Below are 17,753 nucleotides of genomic sequence, written 5' to 3'. Positions count from 1 at the left end.
GGCAAGGCCCGGCAGCTGCCGGGGCTGGATCTGGGATGAGCGCGCGCTAACTTTAATAACAGTACACAAGCATATATACTAAAACAGTTGCATTACAATGAATACAGTAGGCGGAGCAGTGGGTGTGGTCAATAGCAGTCGCGAAAGATAAGGGTGAAAGTAGGTGTAACAGGAGGCGTATACATAGACATGTGATGTAAACGTAACAGAATATGTCATAAAGGGGGCGGAAACATGGAGGGGGCTACCTAAGGAGCCGGGACCTCTAACCTAATGGTGCGCGCAAACTGACAATGACGTGTTACTAGGAGAAGCTGGGGGCTATGAACTCTGCGCTAGGAGTAGAGACTGAAGTCTGGAGAGTCAGGGCGACATGTACCTAAACCCTATCTAGTATCTAATGTTTAGAGGACATGTTGATATAAACTAAGAGTCAAGAGGGGAGAGGCTAACAGACTCTAAGACTGGAGCATGCATTATTCTACATGTAGTGCGTGTTGAAGAATATTAAATGACCATAAATACAGTATTTCTCTTACATGGAGACGTAAAGGCTAGACGATGACGGAAACTATTGATGCGATTCAGTAGCTTAGGAATGCAGAGAAGGAGGGCTGAACTGATAACTAGAATCATAACATATTCTTGGCAGACTCGTAGGCAGAGCCAGGCCGAGCCGGGCACTGTGAGGCAGGAAGTAAGTGAAGGGTCGAGGATACAGGTGGGGGCTGTATCGCTCCTCAGCGAGGGTTCAGGAGACAGGAGCTGAATCTGGTGTCCAGGCCCTTTTGAGGCCTAGAAACGGGGACTTTACAATGAAATAACGTGCACACTGAGAAACGTGGCAACGTAACTTTACATAGGCCTGATACTCGTAGCTTTCACGAGAACTGGAAACTGGCATACTAGAGATGGACACAACTATAATTGCGTCTTTAATCGAACATGGGGAATACATATGCATATTAATCATGCACACATAACATAAGATGGAGGACACGTAGGGACACAGAACATGGCAAAATTTACTTTTCCACAGGTGCACGAGTGCGTGGGTGGGTGAGTGAGCGGGTGCACGAGTGCCTGCGTGGGTGAGTAAGTGGGTGTGTGCGTGGGTGGGTGGGTGAGTGAGCGGGTGCACGAGTGCCTGTGTGGGTGAGTGTGCGGGTGCACGAGTGCCTGCGTGGGGGAGTGAGTGAGCGGGTGCACAAGTGCCTGCGTGGGCGAGTGTGCGGGTGCACGAGTGCCTGCGTGGGGGAGTGAGTGAGCGGGTGCACGAGTGCCTGCGTGGGCGAGTGAGCGGGTGCACGAGTGCCTGCGTGGGTGAGCGAGTGAGTGAGCGGGTCCACGAGTGCCTGCATGGGTGAGCGAGTGAGTGAGCGGGTGCACGAGTGCCTGCGTGGGTGAGCGAGTGAGTGAGCGGGTGCACAAGTGCCTGCGTGGGTGAGCGAGCGAGTGAGTGAGCGGGTGCACGAGTGCCTGCGTGGGTGAGTGAGTGAGCGGGTGCACGAGTGCCTGTGTGGGTGGGTGAGTGAGTGAGCGCACGAGTGCCTGTGTGGGTGAGTGAGTGAGTGAGCAGGAGCACGAGTGCCTGTGTGGGTGAGTGAGTGAGCGGGTGCCCGGGTGCCTGCGTGGTGAGTGAGTGATCGGGTGCACGAGTGCCTGCGTGAGTAGGTGAGCAGGTGCACGAGTGCGTGGGTGAGTGAATGAGTGGGTGGGTGCACGAGTGGGTGGGTGAGTGAGTGAGCGGGTGCACGGGTGCCTGTGTGGGTGAGTGAGTGGCTGCACGAGTGCCAGTGTGGGTGGGTGAGTGGGCTTGTGCACGAGTGCCTGCGAGGGTGAGTGAGCGGGTGCACGAGTGCCTGCGTGGGTGGGTGTGTGGGTGCACGAGTGCCTGTGTGGGTGAGTGAGCGGGTGCACGAGTGCCTGCATGGGTGAGTGAGCGGGTGCACGAGTGCGTGGGTGAGTGAGTGAGCGGGTGCCCGAGGGTGAGTGAGTGAGCGGGTGCACGAGTGCCTGTGTGGGTGGGTGAGTGAGTGGGTGCACGAGTGCCTGTGTGGGTGAGTGAGTGAGTGGATGCACGAGTGCCTGTGTGGGTGAGGGAGTGGGTGCACGAGTGCCTGCGTGGGTGAGGGAGCGGGTGCACAAGTGCCTGCGTGGGTGAGGGAGCGGGTGCACAAGTGCCTGCGTGGGTGAGGGAGCGGGTGCACAAGTGCCTGCGTGGGTGAGGGAGCGGGTGCACAAGTGCCTGCGTGGGTGAGGGAGTGGGTGCACTAGTGCCTGTGTGGGTGAGGGAGCGGGTGAACGAGTGCCTGCGTGGGTGAGTGCCTGTGTGGGTGAGTGGGTGCACGAGTGCCTGCGTGGGTGATTGAGCGGGTGCACGAGTGCCTGCATGGATGAGCGAGTGAGTGAGCGGGTGCACAAGTGCGTGAGTGAGTAAGTGAGCGGGTGCACGAGTGCCTGTCTGGGTGGGTGAGTGAGTGAGCGGGTGCACGAGTGCCTGCGTGGGTGAGTGAGTGGGTGCACGAGTGCCTGCGTGGGTGAGTGAGTGGGTGCACGAGTGCTCGCTTGAGTGAGTGAGCGGGTGCACGAGTGCCCGCGTGAGTGAGTGAGCGGGTGCACGAGTGCCCGCGTGGGTGGGTGAGCGGGTGCACGATTGCCTGCGTGGGTGAATGAGCAGGTGCACGAGTGCCTGCATGGGTGAGTGAGTGAGCGGGTGCACGAGTGAGCGGGTGCACAAGTGCCTGTGTGGGTGAGTGAGTGAGCGGGTGCATGAGTGCCTGTGTGGGTGAGTTAGTGAGTGCGTGGGTGCATGAGTGCCTGTGTGGGTGGGTGAGTGAGTGAGCGGGTGTACGAGTGCCTGTGTGGGTGGGTGAGTGAGTGAGCGGGTGTACGAGTGCCTGTGTGGGTCAGTGAGCGGGTGCACGAGTGCCTGCGTGGGTGAGCGAGTGAGTGAGCGGGTGCACAAGTGCCTGTGTGGGTGAGTGAGTGAGTGAGCGGGTGCATGGGTACCTGTGTGGGTAAGTTAGTGAGTGCGCGGGTGCATGAGTGCCTGTGTGGGTGGGTGAGTGAGTGAGCGGGTGTACGAGTGCCTGTGTGGGTGGGTGAGTGAGTGAGCGGGTGTACGAGTGCCTGTGTGGGTCAGTGAGCGGGTGCACGAGTGCCTGCGTGGGTGAGCGAGTGAGTGAGCGGGTGCACGAGTGCCTGCATGGGTGAGCGAGTGAGTGAGCGGGTGCACGAGTGCATTTGTTGGTGGGTGTGTGATTAAGCGGGTGCACGAGTGCCTACGTGGTTGAGTGGGTGGGTGAGCGGGTGCACGAGCACCTGCATGGGTGAATGAGCAGGTGCACGAGTGCCTGCATGGGTGAGTGAGTGAGTGGGTGCACGAGTGCCTGGGTGCCTGGGTGAGTGAGTGAGCAGGTGCACGAGTGCCTGTGTGGGTGAGTGAGCGGGTGCATGAGTGCCTTTGTGGGTGGGTGGGTGGGTGGGTGAGTGAGCGGGTGCGTGAGCGGGTGCACGAGTGCCTGTGTGTGAGTGAGCGGGTGCACGAGTGCCTGCGTGGGTGGGTGGGTGAGCGGGTGCACGAGCACCTGCGTGGGTGAATGAGCAGGTGCACGAGTGCCTGCATGGGTGAGTGAGTGAGTAGGTGCACGAGTGCCTGTGTGGGTGAGTGAGTAGGTGCACGAGTGCCTGTGTGGGTGAGTGAGTGGGTGCACGAGTGCCTGTGTGGGTGAGTGAATGAGTGAGCCTGTGCACGAGTGTGTGGGTGGGTGAGTGAGCAGGTGCACGAGTGCCTGCGTGGGTGGGTGAGCAGGTGCACGAGTGCCTGCATGGGTGAGTGAGTGAGCAGGTGCACGAGTGCCTGTGTGGGTGAGTGAGCGGGTGCACGAGTGCCTGTTTGGGTGGGTGAGTGAGTGAGCGGGTGCACAAGTGCCTGCATGGGAGAGTGAGTGAGCGGGTGCACGAGTGTGTGGGTGGGTGAGTGAGTGAGCGGGGGCATGAGTGCCTGTGTGTGAGTGAGCGGGTGCACGAGTGCCTGCGTGGGCGGGTGGGTGAGCGGGTGCATGAGCGCCTGTGTGGGTGAATGAGCAGGTGCATGAGTGCCTGCATGAGTGAGTGAGCGGGTGCACGAGTGCCTGGGTGAGTGAGTAGGTGCACGAGTGCCTGTGTGGGTGAGTGAGTGAGCGGGTGCACAAGTGCCTGCGTTGGTGGGTGAGTGAGCGGGTGCACGAGTGCCTCTGTTGGTGGGTGAGTGAGTGAGCGGGTGCACGAGTGCCTACATGGGTGAGTGAATGAGTGAGCGGGTGCACAAGTGGTTGGGTGGGTGAGTGAGCGGGTGCACGAGTGCGTGGGTGGGTGAGTGAGCGAGCGGGTGAGCGGGTGCACGAGTGCCTGCGTGGGTGAGTGAGCGGGTGTACGAGTGCCTGCATGGGTGAGTGAGTGAGCCGGTGCACGAGTGCCTGCGTGGGTGAGTGAGTGGGTGCACGAGTGCCTGCGTGGGTGGGTGAGCAGGTGCACGAGTGCCTGTGTGGGTGAATGAGCAGGTGCACGAGTGCCTGCATGGGTGAGTGAGTGAGTGGGTGCACGAGTACCTGGGTGAGTGAGTGAGCGGGTGCACGAGCGGGTGCATGAGTGCCTGTGTGGGTGAGTGAGTGAGCGGGTGCATGAGTGCCTGTGTGGGTGAGTGAGTGAGCGGGTGTAAGAGTGCCTGTGTGGGTGAGTGAGTGAGCGGGTGCACGAGTGCCTGCGTTGGTGGGTGAGCGGGTGCACGAGTGCCTGCGTTGGTGGGTGAGTGAGTGAGCGGGTGCACGAGTGCCTACGTGGGTGAGTGAGCGGGTGCACGAGTGCCTGCATGGGTGAGTGAATGAGTTAGCGGGTACACAAGTGCATGGGTGGGTGAGTGAGTGAGTGGGTGCATGAGTGCCTGTGTGGGTGAGTGAGCGGGTGAGTGGGTGCACGAGTGTCTGGGTGGGTGAATGAGTGAGCGGGTGCACGAGTGCCTGTGTGGGTGAGTGAGTGAGCAGGTGCACGAGTGCCTGTGTGGGTGAGTGAGTGAGCCGGTGCACGAGTGCCTGCGTGGGTGAGTGAGTGGGTGCACGAGTGCCTGCGTGGGTGAGTGAGTGGGTGCACGAGTGCCTGCGTGGGTGGGTGAGCAGGTGCACGAGTGCCTGTGTGGGTGAATGAGCAGGTGCACGAGTGCCTGCATGGGTGAGTGAGCGGGTGCACGAGTACCTGGGTGAGTGAGTGAGCGGGTGCACGAGCGGGTGCATGAGTGCCTGTGTGGGTGAGTGAGTGAGCGGGTGCATGAGTGCCTGTGTGGATGAGTGAGTGAGCGGGTGTAAGAGTGCCTGTGTGGGTGAGTGAGTGAGTGAGCGGGTGCACGAGTGCCTGCGTTGGTGGGTGAGCGGGTGCACGAGTGCCTGCGTTGGTGGGTGAGTGAGTGAGCGGGTGCACGAGTGCCTACGTGGGTGAGTGAGCGGGTGCACGAGTGCCTGCATGGGTGAGTGAATGAGTTAGCGGGTGCACGAGTGCCTGCATGGGTGGGTGAGTGAGTGAGCGGGTGCACGAGTGCCTGTTTGAGTGAGTGAGCGGGTGCACGAGTGCCTGTGTGGGTGAGTGAGTGAGCGGGTGAAAGAGTGCCTGTGTGGGTGAGTGAGTGAGCGGGTGTTTGAGTGCCTGCATGGGTGAGCGGGTGCACGAGTGCCTGCATGGGTGAGTGGGTGGGCGGGTGCACGAGTGCCTGCATGGGTGAGTGGGTGGGTGAGCGGGTGCACGAGTGCCTGCATGGGTGAGTGATCGGGTGCACAAGTGCGTGGGTGAGTGAGTAAGCGGGTGCACGAGTGCCTGTGTGGGTGCGTGAGTGAGAGGGTGCACGAGTGCCTGTGTGGGTGAGTGAGTGAGCGAGTGCCTGTGTGGGTGAGTGAGTGAGTGGGTGCATGAGTGCCTGTGTGGGTGAGTGAGCGGGTGTAAGAGTGCCTGTGTGGGTGAGTGGGTGGGTGAGCGGGTGCACGAGTGCCTACATGGGTGAGTGAATGAGTGAGCGGGTGCACGAGTGCCTGCGTGGGTGAGTGAGTGGGTGCACGAGTGCCTGCGTGGGTGAGTGAGCGGGTGCACGAGTGCCTGCGTGGGTGAGTGAGCGGGTGCACGAGTGCCTGCGTGGGTGAGTGAGCGGGTGCACGAGTGCCTGCGTGGGTGAGTGAGCGGGTGCACGAGTGCCTGCGTGGGTGAGTGAGCGGGTGCACGAGTGCCTACATGGGTGAGTGAATGAATGAGTGGGTGCACAAGTGGTTGGGTGGGTGAGTGAGCAGGTGCACGAGTGCGTGGGTGGGTGAGTGAGTGAGCGGGTGCATGAGTGCCTGCGTGGGTGAGTGAGTGAGCCGGTGCACGAGTGCCTGCGTGGGTGAGTGAGTGGGTGCACGAGTGCCTGCGTGGGTGGGTGAGCAGGTGCACGAGTGCCTGTGTGGGTGAATGAGCAGGTGCACGAGTGCCTGCATGGGTGAGTGAGTGAGTGGGTGCACGAGTACCTGGGTGAGTGAGTGAGCGGGTGCACGAGCGGGTGCATGAGTGCCTGTGTGGGTGAGTGAGTGAGCGGGTGCATGAGTGCCTGTGTGGGTGAGTGAGTGAGCGGGTGTAAGAGTGCCTGTGTGGGTGAGTGAGTGAGCGGGTGCACGAGTGCCTGCGTTGGTGGGTGAGCGGGTGCACGAGTGCCTGCGTTGGTGGGTGAGTGAGTGAGCGGGTGCACGAGTGCCTACGTGGGTGAGTGAGCGGGTGCACGAGTGCCTGCATGGGTGAGTGAATGAGTTAGCGGGTACACAAGTGCATGGGTGGGTGAGTGAGTGAGTGGGTGCATGAGTGCCTGTGTGGGTGAGTGAGCGGGTGAGTGGGTGCACGAGTGTCTGGGTGGGTGAATGAGTGAGCGGGTGCACGAGTGCCTGTGTGGGTGAGTGAGTGAGCAGGTGCACGAGTGCCTGTGTGGGTGAGTGAGTGAGCCGGTGCACGAGTGCCTGCGTGGGTGAGTGAGTGGGTGCACGAGTGCCTGCGTGGGTGAGTGAGTGGGTGCACGAGTGCCTGCGTGGGTGGGTGAGCAGGTGCACGAGTGCCTGTGTGGGTGAATGAGCAGGTGCACGAGTGCCTGCATGGGTGAGTGAGCGGGTGCACGAGTACCTGGGTGAGTGAGTGAGCGGGTGCACGAGCGGGTGCATGAGTGCCTGTGTGGGTGAGTGAGTGAGCGGGTGCATGAGTGCCTGTGTGGATGAGTGAGTGAGCGGGTGTAAGAGTGCCTGTGTGGGTGAGTGAGTGAGCGGGTGCACGAGTGCCTGCGTTGGTGGGTGAGCGGGTGCACGAGTGCCTGCGTTGGTGGGTGAGCGGGTGCACGAGTGCCTGCATGGGTGAGTGAATGAGTTAGCGGGTGCACGAGTGCCTGCATGGGTGGGTGAGTGAGTGAGCGGGTGCACGAGTGCCTGTTTGAGTGAGTGAGCGGGTGCACGAGTGCCTGTGTGGGTGAGTGAGTGAGCGGGTGAAAGAGTGCCTGTGTGGGTGAGTGAGTGAGCGGGTGTTCGAGTGCCTGCATGGGTGAGCGGGTGCACGAGTGCCTGCATGGGTGAGTGGGTGGGCGGGTGCACGAGTGCCTGCATGGGTGAGTGGGTGGGTGAGCGGGTGCACGAGTGCCTGCATGGGTGAGTGATCGGGTGCACAAGTGCGTGGGTGAGTGAGTAAGCGGGTGCACGAGTGCCTGTGTGGGTGCGTGAGTGAGAGGGTGCACGAGTGCCTGTGTGGGTGAGTGAGTGAGCGAGTGCCTGTGTGGGTGAGTGAGTGAGTGGGTGCATGAGTGCCTGTGTGGGTGAGTGAGCGGGTGTAAGAGTGCCTGTGTGGGTGAGTGGGTGGGTGAGCGGGTGCACGAGTGCCTACATGGGTGAGTGAATGAGTGAGCGGGTGCACGAGTGCCTGCGTGGGTGAGTGAGTGGGTGCACGAGTGCCTGCGTGGGTGAGTGAGCGGGTGCACGAGTGCCTGCGTGGGTGAGTGAGCGGGTGCACGAGTGCCTGCGTGGGTGAGTGAGCGGGTGCACGAGTGCCTGCGTGGGTGAGTGAGCGGGTGCACGAGTGCCTGCGTGGGTGAGTGAGCGGGTGCACGAGTGCCTACATGGGTGAGTGAATGAATGAGTGGGTGCACAAGTGGTTGGGTGGGTGAGTGAGCAGGTGCACGAGTGCGTGGGTGGGTGAGTGAGTGAGCGGGTGCACGAGTGCCTGCGTGGGTGGGTGAGCGGGTGCACGAGTGCGTGGTTGAGTGAGTGAATGAGCGGGTGCACAAGTGCGTGCGTGGGTGACTGAATGAGCGGGTGCACGAGTGCGTGGGTGGGTGAGTGAGCGGGTGCACAAGTGCGTGGTTGGGTGAGTGAGTGAGCGGGTGCACGAGTGCCTGTGTGGGTGAATGAGTGGGTGCACGAGTGCCTGCATGGGTGAGTGGGTGAGCGGGTGCACGAGTGCCTGCGTGGGTGGGTGAGCGGGTGCACGAGTGCCTGCGTGGGTGAGTGGGTGAGCGGGTACATGAGTGCCTGCATGGGTGAGTGAGCGAGCGGCTGCACTAGTGCCTGCATGGGTGAGTGAGCGGGTGCACGAGTACCTGGGTGAGTGAGTGAGCGGGTGCACGAGCGGGTGCATGAGTGCCTGTGTGGGTGAGTTAGTGAGTGAGCGGGTGCATGAGTGCCTGTGTGGGTGAGTGAGTGAGCGGGTGTAAGAGTGCCTGTGTGGGTGAGTGAGTGAGCGGGTGCACGAGTGCCTGCGTTGGTGGGTGAGCGGGTGCACGAGTGCCTGCGTTGGTGGGTGAGTGAGTGAGCGGGTGCACGAGCGGGTGCATGAGTGCCTGTGTGGGTGAGTGAGCGGGTGCACGAGTGCCTGTGTGGGTGAGTGAGTGAGAGGGTGCACGAGTGCCTGTGTGGGTGGGTGGATGAGTGAGCGGGTGCACGAGTGCCTGTGTGGGTGGGTGAATGAGTGAGCGGGTGCACGAGTGCCTGTGTGGGTGAGGGAGCGGGTGCACGAGTGCCTGTGTGGGTGAGGGAGCGGGTGCACGAGTGCCTGCGTGGGTGAGGGAGCGGGTGCACGAGTGCCTGCATGGGTGAGGGAGCGTGTGCACGAGTGCCTGCGTGGGTGAGGGAGCATGTGCACGAGTGCCTGCGTGGGTGAGGCAGCGGGTGCACGAGTGCCTGCGTGGGTGAGGCAGCGGGTGCACGAGTGCCTGCGTGGGTGAGGCAGCGGGTGCACGAGTGCCTGCGTGGGTGAGGGAGCGGGTGCACGAGTGCCTGCGTGGGTGAATGAGTGAGCGGGTGCACGAGTGCCTGTGTGGGTGAGGGAGCGGGTGCACGAGTGCCTGCGTGGGTTAGTGAGGGAGCGGGTGCACGAGTGCCTGCATGGGTGAGTGGGTGGGTGAGCGGGTGCACGAGTGCCTGTGTGGGTGAGTGAGCGGGTGCACGAGCGGGTGCATGAGTGCCTGTGTGGGTGAGTGAGTGAGCGGGTGCACGAGTGCCTGTGTGGGTGAGTGAGTGAGCGGGTGCACGAGTGCCTGTGTGGGTGGGTGAGTGAGCGGGTGCACGAGTGCCTGTGTGGGTGGGTGGGTGAGTGAGTGGGTGCACGAGTGACTGTGTGGGTGAGGGAGCGGGTGCACGAGTGCCTGTGTGGGTGAGGGAGCGGGTGCATGAGTGCGTGGGTGAGGGAGCGGGTGCACGAGTGCCTGCGTGGGTGAGGGAGCGGGTGCACGAGTGCCTGCGTGGGTGAGGGAGCGGGTGCACGAGTGCCTGCGTGGGTGAGGCAGCGGGTGCACGAGTGCCTGCGTGGGTGAGGCAGCGGGTGCACGAGTGCCTGCGTGGGTGAGGCAGCGGGTGCACAAGTGCCTGCGTGGGTGAGGCAGCGGGTGCACGAGTGCCTGCGTGGGTGAGGCAGCGGGTGCACGAGTGCCTGCGTGGGTGAGGCAGCGGGTGCACGAGTGCCTGCGTGGGTGAGGGAGCATGTGCACGAGTGCCTGCGTGGGTGAGGCAGCGGGTGCACGAGTGGCTGCGTGGGTGAGGCAGCGGGTGCACGAGTGCCTGCGTGGGTGAGGCAGCGGGTGCACCAGTGCCTGCGTGGGTGAGGGAGCGGGTGCACGAGTGCCTGCCTGCCTGGGTGAGGGAGCGGTTGCATGAGTGCCTGCGTGGGTGAATGAGTGAGCGGGTGCACGAGTGCCTGTGTGGGTGAGGGAGCGGGTGCACGAGTGCCTGCGTGGGTGAGGGAGCGGGTGCACGAGTGCCTGCATGGGTGAGTGGGTGGGTGAGCGGGTGCAAGAGTGCCTGCGTGGGTTAGTGAGTGAGCGGGTGCACGAGTGCCTGTGTGGGTGAGTGAGCGGGTGCACGAGTGCCTGTGTGGGTGAGTGAGTGAGCGGGTGCACGAGTGCCTGTGTGGGTGAGTGAGTGAGCGGGTGCACGAGTGCCTGTGTGGGTGAGTGAGTGAGCGGGTGCACGAGTGCCTGTGTGGGTGGGTGAGTGAGCGGGTGCACGAGTGCCTGTGTGGGTGGGTGAGTGAGCGGGTGCACGAGTGACTGTGTGGGTGAGGGAGCGGGTGCACGAGTGCCTGTGTGGGTGAGGGAGCGGGTGCACGAGTGCATGGGTGAGGGAGCAGGTGCACGAGTGCCTGCGTGGGTGAGGGAGCGGGTGCACGAGCGGGTGCATGAGTGCCTGTGTGGGTGAGTGAGTGAGCGAGCGGGTGCATGAGTGCCTGTGTGGGTGAGTGAGTGAGCGGGTGCACGAGTGCCTGCGTTGGTGGGTGAGCGGGTGCACGAGTGCCTGCGTTGGTGGGTGAGTGAGTGAGCGGGTGCACGAGTGCCTACGTGGGTGAGTGAGCGGGTGCACGAGTGCCTGCATGGGTGAGTGAATGAGTTAGCGGGTACACAAGTGCATGGGTGGGTGAGTGAGTGAGTGGGTGCATGAGTGCCTGTGTGGGTGAGTGAGCGGGTGAGTGGGTGCACGAGTGCCTGTGTGGGTGAGTGAGTGAGCAGGTGCACGAGTGCCTGTGTGGGTGAGTGAGTGAGCCGGTGCACGAGTGCCTGCGTGGGTGAGTGAGTGGGTGCACGAGTGCCTGCGTGGGTGAGTGAGTGGGTGCACGAGTGCCTGCGTGGGTGGGTGAGCAGGTGCACGAGTGCCTGTGTGGGTGAATGAGCAGGTGCACGAGTGCCTGCATGGGTGAGTGAGCGGGTGCACGAGTACCTGGGTGAGTGAGTGAGCGGGTGCACGAGCGGGTGCATGAGTGCCTGTGTGGGTGAGTGAGTGAGCGGGTGCATGAGTGCCTGTGTGGATGAGTGAGTGAGCGGGTGTAAGAGTGCCTGTGTGGGTGAGTGAGTGAGCGGGTGCACGAGTGCCTGCGTTGGTGGGTGAGCGGGTGCACGAGTGCCTGCGTTGGTGGGTGAGTGAGTGAGCGGGTGCACGAGTGCCTACGTGGGTGAGTGAGCGGGTGCACGAGTGCCTGCATGGGTGAGTGAATGAGTTAGCGGGTACACAAGTGCATGGGTGGGTGAGTGAGTGAGCGGGTGCACGAGTGCCTGATTGAGTGAGTGAGCGGGTGCACGAGTGCCTGTGTGGGTGGGTGAGTGAGCAGGTGCACGAGTGCCTGTGTGGGTGAGTGAGTGAGCGGGTGCACGAGTGCCTGCATGGGTGAGCGGGTGCACGAGTGCCTGCATGGGTGAGTGGGTGGGCGGGTGCACGAGTGCCTGCATGGGTGAGTGGGTGGGTGAGCGGGTGCACGAGTGCCTGCATGGGTGAGTGATCGGGTGCACAAGTGCGTGGGTGAGTGAGTAAGCGGGTGCACGAGTGCCTGTGTGGGTGCGTGAGTGAGAGGGTGCACGAGTGCCTGTGTGGGTGAGTCAGTGAGCGAGTGCCTGTGTGGGTGGGTGAGTGAGTGGGTGCATGAGTGCCTGTGTGGGTGAGTGAGCGGGTGTAAGAGTGCCTGTGTGGGTGAGTGGGTGGGTGAGCGGGTGCACGAGTGCCTACATGGGTGAGTGAATGAGTGAGCGGGTGCACGAGTGCCTGCGTGGGTGAGTGAGCGGGTGCACGAGTGCCTGCGTGGGTGAGTGAGCGGGTGCACGAGTGCCTGCGTGGGTGAGTGAGCGGGTGCACGAGTGCCTGCGTGGGTGAGTGAGCGGGTGCACGAGTGCCTGCGTGGGTGAGTGAGCGGGTGCACGAGTGCCTACATGGGTGAGTGAATGAATGAGTGGGTGCACAAGTGGTTGGGTGGGTGAGTGAGCAGGTGCACGAGTGCGTGGGTGGGTGAGTGAGTGAGCGGGTGCACGAGTGCCTGTGTGGGTGGGTGAGCGGGTGCACGAGTGCCTGTGTGGGTGGGTGAGTGAGCAGGTGCACGAGTGCCTGTGTGGGTGAGTGAGTGAGCGGGTGCACGAGTGCCTGCATGGGTGAGCGGGTGCACGAGTGCCTGCATGGGTGAGTGGGTGGGCGGGTGCACGAGTGCCTGCATGGGTGAGTGGGTGGGTGAGCGGGTGCACGAGTGCCTGCATGGGTGAGTGATCGGGTGCACAAGTGCGTGGGTGAGTGAGTAAGCGGGTGCACGAGTGCCTGTGTGGGTGCGTGAGTGAGAGGGTGCACGAGTGCCTGTGTGGGTGAGTCAGTGAGCGAGTGCCTGTGTGGGTGGGTGAGTGAGTGGGTGCATGAGTGCCTGTGTGGGTGAGTGAGCGGGTGTAAGAGTGCCTGTGTGGGTGAGTGGGTGGGTGAGCGGGTGCACGAGTGCCTACATGGGTGAGTGAATGAGTGAGCGGGTGCACGAGTGCCTGCGTGGGTGAGTGAGCGGGTGCACGAGTGCCTGCGTGGGTGAGTGAGCGGGTGCACGAGTGCCTGCGTGGGTGAGTGAGCGGGTGCACGAGTGCCTGCGTGGGTGAGTGAGCGGGTGCACGAGTGCCTGCGTGGGTGAGTGAGCGGGTGCACGAGTGCCTGCGTGGGTGAGTGAGCGGGTGCACGAGTGCCTACATGGGTGAGTGAATGAATGAGTGGGTGCACAAGTGGTTGGGTGGGTGAGTGAGCAGGTGCACGAGTGCGTGGGTGGGTGAGTGAGTGAGCGGGTGCACGAGTGCCTGCGTGGGTGGGTGAGCGGGTGCCCGAGTGCGTGGTTGAGTGAGTGAATGAGCGGGTGCACAAGTGCGTGCGTGGGTGACTGAATGAGCGGGTGCACGAGTGCGTGGGTGGGTGAGTGAGCGGGTGCACAAGTGCGTGGTTGGGTGAGTGAGTGAGCGGGTGCACGAGTGCCTGTGTGGGTGAATGAGTGGGTGCACGAGTGCCTGCATGGGTGAGTGGGTGAGCGGGTGCACGAGTGCCTGCGTGGGTGAGTGGGTGGGTGAGCGGGTGCACGAGTGCCTGCGTGGGTGAGTGGGTGAGCGGGTACATGAGTGCCTGCATGGGTGCGTGAGCGAGCGGCTGCACTAGTGCCTGCATGGGTGAGTGAGCGGGTGCACGAGTACCTGGGTGAGTGAGTGAGCGGGTGCACGAGCGGGTGCATGAGTGCCTGTGTGGGTGAGTTAGTGAGTGAGCGGGTGCACGAGTGCCTGCGTTGGTGGGTGAGCGGGTGCACGAGTGCCTGCGTTGGTGGGTGAGTGAGTGAGCGGGTGCACGAGCGGGTGCATGAGTGCCTGTGTGGGTGAGTGAGCGGGTGCACGAGTGCCTGTGTGGGTGAGTGAGTGAGAGGGTGCACGAGTGCCTGTGTGGGTGGGTGGATGAGTGAGCGGGTGCACGAGTGCCTGTGTGGGTGGGTGAATGAGTGAGCGGGTGCACGAGTGCCTGTGTGGGTGAGGGAGCGGGTGCACGAGTGCCTGTGTGGGTGAGGGAGCGGGTGCACGATTGCCTGCGTGGGTGAGGGAGCGGGTGCACGAGTGCCTGCGTGGGTGAGGGAGCGTGTGCACGAGTGCCTGCGTGGGTGAGGGAGCGTGTGCACGAGTGCCTGCGTGGGTGAGGCAGCGGGTGCACGAGTGCCTGCGTGGGTGAGGCAGCGGGTGCACGAGTGCCTGCGTGGGTGAGGCAGCGGGTGCACGAGTGCCTGCGTGGGTGAGGGAGCGGGTGCACGAGTGCCTGCCTGGGTGAGGGAGCGGTTGCACGAGTGCCTGCGTGGGTGAATGAGTGAGCGGGTGCACGAGTGCCTGTGTGGGTGAGGGAGCGGGTGCACGAGTGCCTGCGTGGGTTAGTGAGGGAGCGGGTGCACGAGTGCCTGCATGGGTGAGTGGGTGGGTGAGCGGGTGCACGAGTGCCTGTGTGGGTGAGTGAGCGGGTGCACGAGTGCCTGTGTGGGTGAGTGAGTGAGCGGGTGCACGAGTGCCTGTGTGGGTGAGTGAGTGAGCGGGTGCACGAGTGCCTGTGTGGGTGGGTGAGTGAGCGGGTGCACGAGTGCCTGTGTGGGTGGGTGAGTGAGTGGGTGCACGAGTGACTGTGTGGGTGAGGGAGCGGGTGCACGAGTGCCTGTGTGGGTGAGGGAGCGGGTGCATGAGTGCGTGGGTGAGGGAGCGGGTGCACGAGTGCCTGCGTGGGTGAGGGAGCGGGTGCACGAGTGCCTGCGTGGGTGAGGGAGCGGGTGCACGAGTGCCTGCGTGGGTGAGGCAGCGGGTGCACGAGTGCCTGCGTGGGTGAGGCAGCGGGTGCACGAGTGCCTGCGTGGGTGAGGGAGCGTGTGCACGAGTGCCTGCGTGGGTGAGGCAGCGGGTGCACGAGTGCCTGCGTGGGTGAGGGAGCGTGTGCACGAGTGCCTGCGTGGGTGAGGGAGCATGTGCACGAGTGCCTGCGTGGGTGAGGCAGCGGGTGCACGAGTGCCTGCGTGGGTGAGGCAGCGGGTGCACGAGTGCCTGCGTGGGTGAGGCAGCGGGTGCACGAGTGCCTGCATGGGTGAGGCAGCGGGTGCACCAGTGCATGCGTGGGTGAGGGAGCGGGTGCACGAGTGCCTGCCTGGGTGAGGGAGCGGTTGCATGAGTGCCTGCGTGGGTGAATGAGTGAGCGGGTGCACGAGTGCCTGTGTGGGTGTGGGTGAGGGAGCGGGTGCACGAGTGCCTGCGTGGGTGAGGGAGCGGGTGCACGAGTGCCTGCATGGGTGAGTGAGTGGGTGGGTGAGCGGGTGCAAGAGTGCCTGCGTGGGTTAGTGAGTGAGCGGGTGCACGAGTGCCTGTGTGGGTGAGTGAGCGGGTGCACGAGTGCCTGTGTGGGTGAGTGAGTGAGCGGGTGCACGAGTGCCTGTGTGGGTGAGTGAGTGAGCGGGTGCACGAGTGCCTGTGTGGGTGAGTGAGTGAGCGGGTGCACGAGTGCCTGTGTGGGTGGGTGAGTGAGCGGGTGCACGAGTGCCTGTGTGGGTGGGTGAGTGAGCGGGTGCACGAGTGACTGTGTGGGTGAGGGAGCGGGTGCACGAGTGCCTGTGTGGGTGAGGGAGCGGGTGCACGAGTGCATGGGTGAGGGAGCAGGTGCACGAGTGCCTGCGTGGGTGAGGGAGCGGGTGCACGAGTGCCTGCGTGGGTGAGGGAGCGGGTGCACGAGTGCCTGCGTGGGTGAGGCAGCGGGTGCACGAGTGCCTGCGTGGGTGAGGCAGCGGGTGCACGAGTGCCTGCGTGGGTGAGGCAGCGGGTGCACGAGTGCCTGCGTGGGTGAGGCAGCGGGTGCACGAGTGCCTGCGTGGGTGAGGCAGCGGGTGCACGAGTGCCTGCCTGGGTGAGGGAGCGGTTGCACGAGTGCCTGCGTGGGTGAATGAGTGAGCGGGTGCACGAGTGCCTGCGTGGGTGAATGAGGGAGCGGGTGTACGAGTGCCTGCGTGGGTGAGGGAGCGGGTGCACGAGTGCCTGCGTGGGTGAGGGAGCGGGTGCACGAGTGCCTGCATGGGTTAGTGAGTGAGCGGGTGCACGAGTGCCTGTGTGGGTGAGTGAGTGAGCGAGTGCCTGTGTGGGTGAGTGAGTGAGCAGGTGCATGAGTGCCTGTGTGGGTGAGTGTGAGCGGGTGCACGAGTGCCTGTGTGGGTGGGTGAGTGAGCGGGTGCACGAGTGCCTGTGTGGGTGGGTGAGTGAGCGGGTGCACGAGTGACTATGTGGGTGAGGCAGCGGGTGCACGAGTGCCTGCGTGGGTGAGGCAGCGGGTGCACGAGTGCCTGCGTGGGTGAGGCAGCGGGTGCACGAGTGCCTGCGTGGGTGAGGCAGCGGGTGCACGAGTGCCTGCGTGGGTGAGGCAGCGGGTGCACGAGTGCCTGCGTGGGTGAGGCAGCGGGTGCACGAGTGCCTGCCTGGGTGAGGGAGCAGTTGCACGAGTGCCTGCGTGGGTGAATGAGTGAGCGGGTGCACGAGTGCCTGTGTGGGTGAGGGAGCGGGTGCACGAGTGCCTGCGTGGGTGAGGGAGCGGGTGCACGAGTGCCTGCGTGGGTGAGGGAGCGGGTGCACGAGTGCCTGTGTGGGTTAGTGAGTGAGCGGGTGCACGAGTGCCTGTGTGGGTGAGTGAGTGAGCGGGTGCACGAGTGCCTGTGTGGGTGAGTGAGTGAGCGGGTGCACGAGTGCCTGTGTGGGTGAGTGAGTGAGCGGGTGCACGGGTGCCTGTGTGGGTGGGTGAGTGAGCGGGTGCACGAGTGCTTGTGTGGGTGGGTGAGTGAGCGGGTGCACGAGTGACTGTGTGGGTGAGGGAGTGGGTGCACGAGTGCCTGTGTGGGTGAGGGAGCGGGTGCACGAGTGCCTGTGTGGGTGAGGGAGCGGGTGCACGAGTGCGTGGGTGAGGGAGCAGGTGCCAGAGTGCCTGCGTGGGTGAGGGAGCGGGTGCACGAGTGCCTGCGTGGGTGAGGGAGCGGGTGCACGAGTGCCTGCGTGGGTGAGGGAGCGGGTGCACGAGTGCCTGCGTGGGTGAGGGAGCGGGTGCACTAGTGCCTGCGTGGGTGAGTGAGCAGGTGCACAAGTGCCTGCATGCGTGAGTGAGTGAGTGAGCAGGTGCACAAGCGCTTGGGTGGGTGAGTGAGCGGGTGCACGAGTGCCTGCGTGGGTGAGGGAGCGGGTGCACGAGTGCCTGCGTGGGTGAGCGGGTGCACGAGTGCCTGTGTGGGTGAGTGAGTGAGCGGGTGCACGAGTGCCTGTGTGGGTGAGTGAGTGAGCGGGTGCACGAGTGCCTGTGTGGGTGAGTGAGTGAGCGGGTGCACGGGTGCCTGTGTGGGTGGGTGAGTGAGCGGGTGCACGAGTGCCTGTGTGGATGAGTGTGGGGGTGCATGAGTGCCTGTGTGGGTGAGTGAGGGGGTGCATGAGTGCCTGTGTGGGTGAGTGAGGGGGTGCACGAGTGCCTGTGTGGGTGAGTGAGGGGGGCACAAGTGCCTGTGTGGGTGGGTGAGTGAGGGGGGCACGAGTGCCTGTGTGGGTGAGTGAGTGGGTGCACGAGTGCCTGTGTGGATGAGTGAGCATGTGCACGAGTGCCTGTGTGGATGAGTGAGCATGTGCACATGTGTCTGGGTGGGTGAGCGGTTGTAAGTCTTTCTGCTGGTACTCAAAGTTGTCTCTATAATCTTGCAATACACACATTAGAATGTTCCAATATAAGATCAACTATCCCAATTTAAGACTCTTTGAGACATAGCTTATATCTGCCGAGAAACAGTGTTGAACTATTCCCTACCCAAAGTGCATTGTAGTGTTTCAATGTGGGGCAATACTCAGTTTCCGGACATATTTCATATTACTCAAGCGAAACTCTGGCTAGCTATGGTTTGAGCCAACTAGGTAATTTATGATATTAACGGGTTTCACA

The 17,753-nt window shown here is 63.4% G+C and overlaps 1 protein-coding gene across 1 annotated transcript in view; it reads left to right on the top strand.

Moving 5' to 3' along the window:
• The window catches only part of LOC144824771 (uncharacterized), a 126,558-nt gene that overhangs the window by 53,349 nt on the left and 55,456 nt on the right, over positions 1-17,753 (top strand). The window lies entirely within an intron of this gene.

This window comes from Lissotriton helveticus, chromosome 3_1 (assembly GCF_964261635.1).
Source record: "Lissotriton helveticus chromosome 3_1, aLisHel1.1, whole genome shotgun sequence".
Classification (NCBI taxonomy): Eukaryota; Metazoa; Chordata; class Amphibia; order Caudata; family Salamandridae; genus Lissotriton; species Lissotriton helveticus.
This window is presented reverse-complemented; position numbering and strand designations above follow the sequence as displayed.